The sequence below is a fragment of the Ctenocephalides felis genome, unplaced genomic scaffold (genome assembly GCF_003426905.1).
Source record: "Ctenocephalides felis isolate EL2017-DRISC unplaced genomic scaffold, ASM342690v1 CF-g0.4_SCAFFOLD_01170, whole genome shotgun sequence".
NCBI classification, from domain to species: Eukaryota; Metazoa; Arthropoda; class Insecta; order Siphonaptera; family Pulicidae; genus Ctenocephalides; species Ctenocephalides felis.
In genome coordinates, this window is record NW_020537324.1 from 39,584,026 (window position 1) to 39,592,158 (window position 8,133).

The following is an 8,133-nucleotide window of genomic DNA, read 5'->3' on the forward strand; positions in this document are numbered from 1 at the left end:
TGTCGAATAACATTTTTCCAGTTATAATTTCCCAGAATTTATCGCAGAATAGATAGTAATATATGAAGGTCCGGGGTTAAAAAGGCCAACCACCGATTTGTCAAAAATCAGTAAAGTTAAGCATTGTTTAACAACAATATTTGAAAGTAGAGGAGAAAAGATGTATAGCCAGCTACCAGCTTGATTTGAAAACGGTAATCTTTGAAATGGGGGAGATAAACGGTAATCTTTGAGAATCCATAATAAAAGTCTTTTCTTCCTTTGGTAGTTTTTAAGCATTAGTTAAAAATGTAATTATTTTGTAAAATACCTTTAAAACTATAATAAGGCTTTAAATCTTTTTGCCACCTGCCAGTTTCAAGTTACCCCGCCTACAGGGTAAAAAGTTCTAGATAACAAATTTTTGAAAGACGGCAAAAAAGCACATTTCTACAATGATGAAGCAGAAGGCAGTTTATTGAACTCAGATAATTGTTCGTTTGATATGTGTTATTTGCTGTGATATAATTATTATGGTTTTCACAATATAGTTTACATTTGCTCAAAGTCAAATTGGACCTTTGTGCCTCGCCCTGCTCTACATATATACTTTATATTAAATTTACTTTTTTTCACCGAAAATTTACTTTTTTTTACCTGCTTTTTGAAACTTTTCAAAAAGCAGGTAAAAAAAGAAATACTTTTTTGAATTTTAAATATTTATTTTCTATCTCTCCTCGCAAAAATTTGAAAATTTTGTGTAAACTCAGTAGTATTATTTACAATTATACACAAAATCCAGAATCCAAAAACAATATGAAAAATTTGAAACGTAATCAATTAGTCGAAAGACCAAAAAAGACTTGGATGGTTTATACTATTTCCTATAGAAAGTGTATAAATCTTCCAGTTTGATTGTATTGACAAAATATAGATAAACCAATGGGGTTTATTGTTTTTATAATACTCCATTGTATATAGCATTCAAACAACACATCCTTATACACTTAAAGTATTAATATTTTTGATTCTCTAGAAATCGTCTAGAATATACCTTATTTAGCAAAACAACGTTTGCCGGGTCAGCTAGTATATATATATTTATTAGGTCTGTTCAAAAAGTACCCGGAATTTTCGTTTTTTCAAAAAAATATTTATTTATTCGTCTACAATGTGGTCCCCTGGTCCCCCCTGGCGGTCCCCCCCAGATATAATACACTTATGCCAGCGTTTTTTCCAATTTTCGAAGCACCCTTGATATTCACTTTTTGATATGTCCTTGAGCACTCTCAGCGATTTTCCTCAATCGAGGAAAACCGCCGTCCTTTCATGGGTCTCTTCAACTTTGGGAATAGGAAAAAGTCACACGGAGCCATATCTGGTGAATTTTTGCACTTTGCAACACTTTATTTCATTTTTTACGCAAAATTTAATACAAATTCTTTGACTTTTCAATTCTTCCATTGTAAAAATCGCCGAGCTCAGAAAAACACGTCGAAACCTTAGCGACTACCACAGACAAAGTAAACAGTGAATATAGCTGAAAATTTCATCATACTTTAGGGGCATGTATACCAACACAATAAAAAAAAAATTTTGACAATCAGACACTCCAGACCCGCGAAATTTAATTATTAGTAATTCCGGGTACTTTTTGAACACACCTCGTATATATATATATATATATATATATATATATATATATATATATATATACACGTAACACATTTTCCAAACTGACATCATGTTCGTTTGGAATAAGCTAAAATATATAATTTATTATAATAAAATATATCATTTATTTTAATTTTACAATTTTTTTTAATTTTCATAACTCGACGTTTTATAATTTTTTTATTTCATATTTATTTTTTTTTGTGCAATTTTGTGTGTTTTTGTGTTATTTTTCAAAGTTTATTTGTATGCACTGAAGATGGGTCAAATCAAGACCCGAAACGTATGTTCTCTAAATAAAAACATTTTTCATTAAAACTGTTTTTTAATTATTGGATGGATGCCCAAGAAACAATTTTATTATATTATTTCACCATCTGAAGAAAAACCTCTCGCTTTATATATATATATATATATATATATATATATATCTTCTATATATATAAAAATAAGTCGGGTTTTCCTTCCTGACGAAATAACTCCAGACCGCACGAACCGATTTCGACAATTTTGCATTCGTTGGAAAGGTCTCAAGCTCCGCAAGGTTTATAGTTGGTTAAGTCAACGAACAATTCTTGCCGCAAAGTATAATAATGTACACGCACTGAATTTCACCATTCAATCAAAAATTGCTGGCATTTTTGTTTGACTTCAAACGATTGCAATTTCCAGTTCGCCTTGAGTTCGCAATAACAAGTCGCAAGGCCAATCGCTTAGTGTTTGCGGGATAAATTTCAAATAGATTATTTAGAAAATCATTGTTTTCACATAGGCAGTTATACGTTGCCTGTTCACGAGTTGGAAAACCATCCGCTTTGTTTGTGTTAACGTCAGACCAAAAAATAAAAAATGTGGTTTACCAAAGATCACTTCCATGAAACGGATTATTTGGGGATTCACTTTCATTTACTTAGAGAAGTTCAACTAAAAAACACTTCATTTTTGTAATCGAAATAAATTCATTACTGTTGTGCAATAAAATCAAATTTTTCCTTTTCAAATATAAAACAAACAAACAAATTCTTCATCTTTCTCACGAAACCATCTAGTGGAGAAACGGAGTTCGTCGGGTTTGCTAGTATATATATATATATATATATATATATATATATATATATATATACTGTAGAGTTTTGAACAAGAATCCAAAGAGTAATAAAAAAACAAAAAAAAAGTTTTTTAAATAAACTATTTTTTTATTTATTTATTTATTTACTGTCGACGTTTCGGAACTGGGTACGTTCCATCTTCAGGACATCTGTCAAGAGACATGATCTTGATGAGATTTAAGCAAACAATATGTTTAAGAAAAGAAAATGTTCTTTTTTAAATTAATAAATTAGTTTAAAAAATAATGTACAGAAATATGATAATATAATCAAAATGAAAATGATGAAAATAAATGAGTGGATTATATAACAGGATATTAAAAATGATAAAAAAAAATTTTGAAAGTTATGGAAAATTTTTAAGAAAAGGTTAATGACAAAATTGAATTAATTAGCTGTATGTTTGAATATCCGTAAGCACTTTTTCACTAAACAAGTTTTTAACAAAAATTAAACTTATGAGTTTTTTTTCAGCTGAATAGGTAAATTTTGTAAATCAAAATTACTATAAGTTTTGTCTTTTTTTAAAATTATTATTTTAAAAAGAAAAGATATTGTTTACAAAATAAACTGCTTGAACTGCGATTCACCTTATATTGGTCAAACATGTCGAAATTTAGAAAAAAGATTAAGACAACATGAATTACATAGTAAAAATACAACAAACAACAAAAAAGTACACTGGTAGACCACGCTATCTCTAAAAACGATGGTTTCGATTTCAATAATCCGCACATATTATATTATGAAAAAGATTTATTTAAAAGAAGCATTGCAGAATCGATGTTAATAGCTCACACAAATAATACAGTAAATTTACGGACAGATACCAATATTCTTTATTAATATAGTTAGTCTATATAAAAATGTTTTTGACAGAAGAAACATAATGATTGAACGTATCTAGTTCCGAAACGTCGTAATTGAATATCTACAAAAAATAAATTGTTTTTTATTTATTGGATTTATTGTTCGGAAAAGAAACATATATCAATATATATATATATATATATATATATATATATATATATAATTTGGAAATATGAACAAACAACACTCTTTTTTGCATTAATTTGGTTAAATAATAATTTTCACAAACGTTTCGCGACTAGGTTTGTCTCATCATCAGTGTGTTATAATTTAAAATTTAAAACATGGAAATCTAAATTAGCATTTTGTGTTAACCATTACAAGTCGCTCGATACACTCGAGTTAACAAATGTTAAAAAATGTTCAAAAAAATTGTATATTAAAAATTATACACTGCAAATTTATTTCCAATAGCTCAATTTATTTTAATGCCAAGGGTTATACAATTTTTCAGTCATACCTGTAGATGTGGATGTATAACTAGATGATTTTTTGTTTATTCACAACTAAAACATTGATTTTACAAATTTATCACATAAAAAATTATCGTCTGCCTTTGTGATTTATGGTCATAGCATAAGACACACGTGTTGAAAATTGAAGTCTTTTAAAAGGTATAACAAATTCGGAAAGAATTAATATATAGCATTCGCGATAGAGGTACAATATCACCATGGATTTTTCTACCCAAAATAATTGCTTCAATAATGTTGCCTATAATTTTTATAATTACGTACCATATTTTAACTGGCTTTTAGTAATTTACGATCTAAATTAATTTTTTTTCACTAATAATTCAATATACATTATTACTTAAGTTTATACTTGAAGTGAATTATTTTATCAAATCTTGATACTAAGTATCGATACTTTGACGTCGATACTGAGTATTTTTGGAATCGATACTTGGGGCCGATTCTTTTGGCGGTATCGATACTTTGTGCCGATTCTACTCAAAAAGTATCGGCTATATTTTTTGACCCCATCAAAAGTTCGACCGCATTTTATTAACACCACTCATTTTCGTTTGTCGCGGCGGCACCGCTCTTCATAGATAACAAACGAAAAAAGCGATAAGTCGAGTGCGATAATGTTTTTGTTAAAGAAAATGTTTATGAATGCTCAAAGTTCGAAAGCACAATATGATTAACGATAAATACATAAAAGAATTAGAGTTTAAGATTACGTATGTCGATAACATAATTTCTGTTACCCCCGAGAACATATGTTTATCAACGATAAGTTTTGTATGTTGTATGCAAACATCTTGTTCTCTGCGAAATTATCACGGAACCAACTTTGGTTCTATAATTTATTAAGACATTCGATTTCCGATTCTGATTTTTAAAGCCGATACTTGTTTTTCTAAAATAAATACTACTTTATAATTGCTAAGTATTTCTATTAAAAGTATTATATTTCTGTTTCTCATTTCTAAAGCCATTTTCGTCACAAAACTATACTATTTTATAATTAATGAGTATTTTTCTTTTTGATGTAAATTAGCCGATACTAAATTCATAAATGAATACTTTCGCCACAAAACTATGCTATTTTTCATTTTATGAGTATTTTTCTTTTTGATGTAAATTTGCCGACACTAAATTCATAAATGAATACTTTTGTCGTAAAACTATACTATTTTATAATTAATGAATATTTTTCTTTTTGATGTAAATTAGCCGATACTAAATTCATAAATGAATACTATCGTCACAAAACGATGCTATTTCATATTTAATGAGTATATTTCTCTTTGATGTAAATTTGCCGATACTATATTCATAAATGAATACTTTCGCCACAAAACTATACTGTTTTATAATTAATGAGTATTCTTCTTTTTGATATAAATTAGCCGATACTAAATTCATAAATGAATTCTTTCGTCACAAAACTATGCTATTTTTCATTTTATGAGTATTTTTCTTTTTGATGTAAATTTTCCGACACTAAATTCATAAATGAATACTTTCGTCACAAAACTATACTATTTCATAATTAATGAGTATATTTCTTTTGATGTAAATTTGCCGATACTAAATTCATAAATGAATACTTTCGTCACAAAACGATACTATTTCATATTTAATGAGTATATTTCTTTTTGATGTAAATTTGCCGATACTAAATTCATAAATGAATACTTTCGCTATAAAACTATACTATTTTATAATTAATGAGTATTTTTCTTTTTGATGTAAATTAGCCGATACTAAATTCATAAATGAATACTTTCGTCATAAATCTATGCTATTTTTCATTTTATGAGTATTTTTCTTTTTGATGTAAATTTTCCGACACTAAATTCATAAATGAATACTTTCGTCACAAAACGATACTATTTCATAATTAATGAGTATATTTCTTTTTGATGTAAATTTGCCGATACTAAATTCATAAATGAATACTTTCGTCACAAAACGATACTATTTTATAATTATTGAGTAATTTTCTTTTTATGTGAATCGAATTTGAAATTAGTATCAAAAAATTATTGTTTTAAACTTCTCAAAATATTTAAAATGATGCTAATTTAACAGCAATAAATACAGGCGATAGAATTTATCATAATATTGTAATTCGATCTGTAGAGGTTTTTCTTGCACGTATGTTTGATTTTGATGAAAAGTACTCAATATTCGATACTTTTGCCACGACACTTTTTTGGTATCGATATTTTGCCTCGATTCTTTTTTCAGTACTCGGTATCGATACTTTGCCTCGATACTTCTAACACTATTCACATGTGCTTTATTCAACTTACGATCAACAAAATTATTGCAGTAAATGGAGAGGAAAAAAGCGTGTGTCGGAAATAGGCTAATCTTTATCTTAAGTTCAGAAGTGAAAAAAATTTGCACTTCGTCACCACCCACCGAATTAATTGAATTATAACTCTTTTAATTCTGATTTTATCAGTACTTGCAATACACTATTTTAAAGGTAATTAAATGAGCTACAACTTTCTCTATCATAAATTTTACCGTAACTTCTCTTATTTTGAAATGGCAACGGATTGAAGGATCGAATGACACTCTGGTTGGACATTATCAATATTTGTGTAACAGAAAAATAATAAAAAGCAATAATTGGTCAGTAAAAGACCTTGAATTTTCATTTATATATCTTTAAACGTATCTTTTATTTTTTTAAATAGTTTTTTTTTATGAAATCATGAGTTTTTTGGAAATCGTTTGCACTAAAGTTATGGTATTTTCTAGAATCCGTCAAGATCTCTTAAACCAAGTTGATTCTAGAGGGAATACGATTATTTTTAATTTTGGTGGAAATGGCACTCAAAAACTATTTGCTTCAAATGAAAAAAATATTGTAATTACTTCTTTTATCGATATCCGACGTTAATTTGAAAGACATACAATTGCACCACTGAAAAGGGATGTCATCCCCCCGGGAAGTGGCAAATGATTCTAAATTATTTTTACTTTTAAACTTGAGAGTAAGATGAACATAATTCCAAAAGTTCATGCAAATTGGAGCACATTAAATATATTCAGACTCAAAATGCTCAATTGTCTTGAATAATTATTTCGTATCCAATGCCAAACATATGAATTTTTGACACAATGAAACTTCTAAATAATTGTATGAATAAGTAAATTATTTTTGTATCGTGATTTAGTAAAATAAGGCAAAACACGACTGCATTTAAAAGTTAAAAAATAATAATCAGTCAAAGTGAATTATAGGTTAAGTTTGATGTGCGGTCACTGACAGACGCATGCGCAGGCTGCATCACCTATCAGATGTTGACTGTAAATCTTATATTATTTTAATTTTTTGGCACGTCTCAGCTGCTTTTTGGCAATAATAATGTAGTCATTACATTTTTCTTATTCATAATCATAAATATGTTATATTTTAATATTGTCTTTGTTTTCATTTGTTTTAATGTCAAACCATGCCTTAAATATTTTCAAGGGCAAACAATTATAAGCGGTTTTTTGTAATTTTTTCCATTTATTTCTGCAATCTAACTATATTTTTATGAATCTAAAAATTATAGAAAATTTCCCGAACAAACTTCAGGAAGATTCATGAAAATCCGAATTATAGTTTAGGAGGATTAACCATTCATACATAGTTACAGAAAAAATATATATATATATATATATATATATATATATATATATATATTGTCTAATATCGGGCATGATATCAATAAAAAACATAAATTTCTTTTAAAAATTTATGTGACTACCATACGTTCCGGCGTCATTCAGTGGAAACTAAAAATAAAATTTCAAAACTAAAATGATTGAATTGGGAAAAATTATAAAGTGTGTAAAGTTCTTATAATTAGTTAATCTTATTATTAGTGTTAAAACAGAAAATTCAATTATCTATGGTAGCAGGATATGGTAATGCACTACACTATGTAATATAAATATTATACTTGTAATTAAATAAAAAAATCACAAATAGATAGTGTGTAATATATGGGTTGTTGTCATCGATCGGAAATCGAAATTAAAAAATT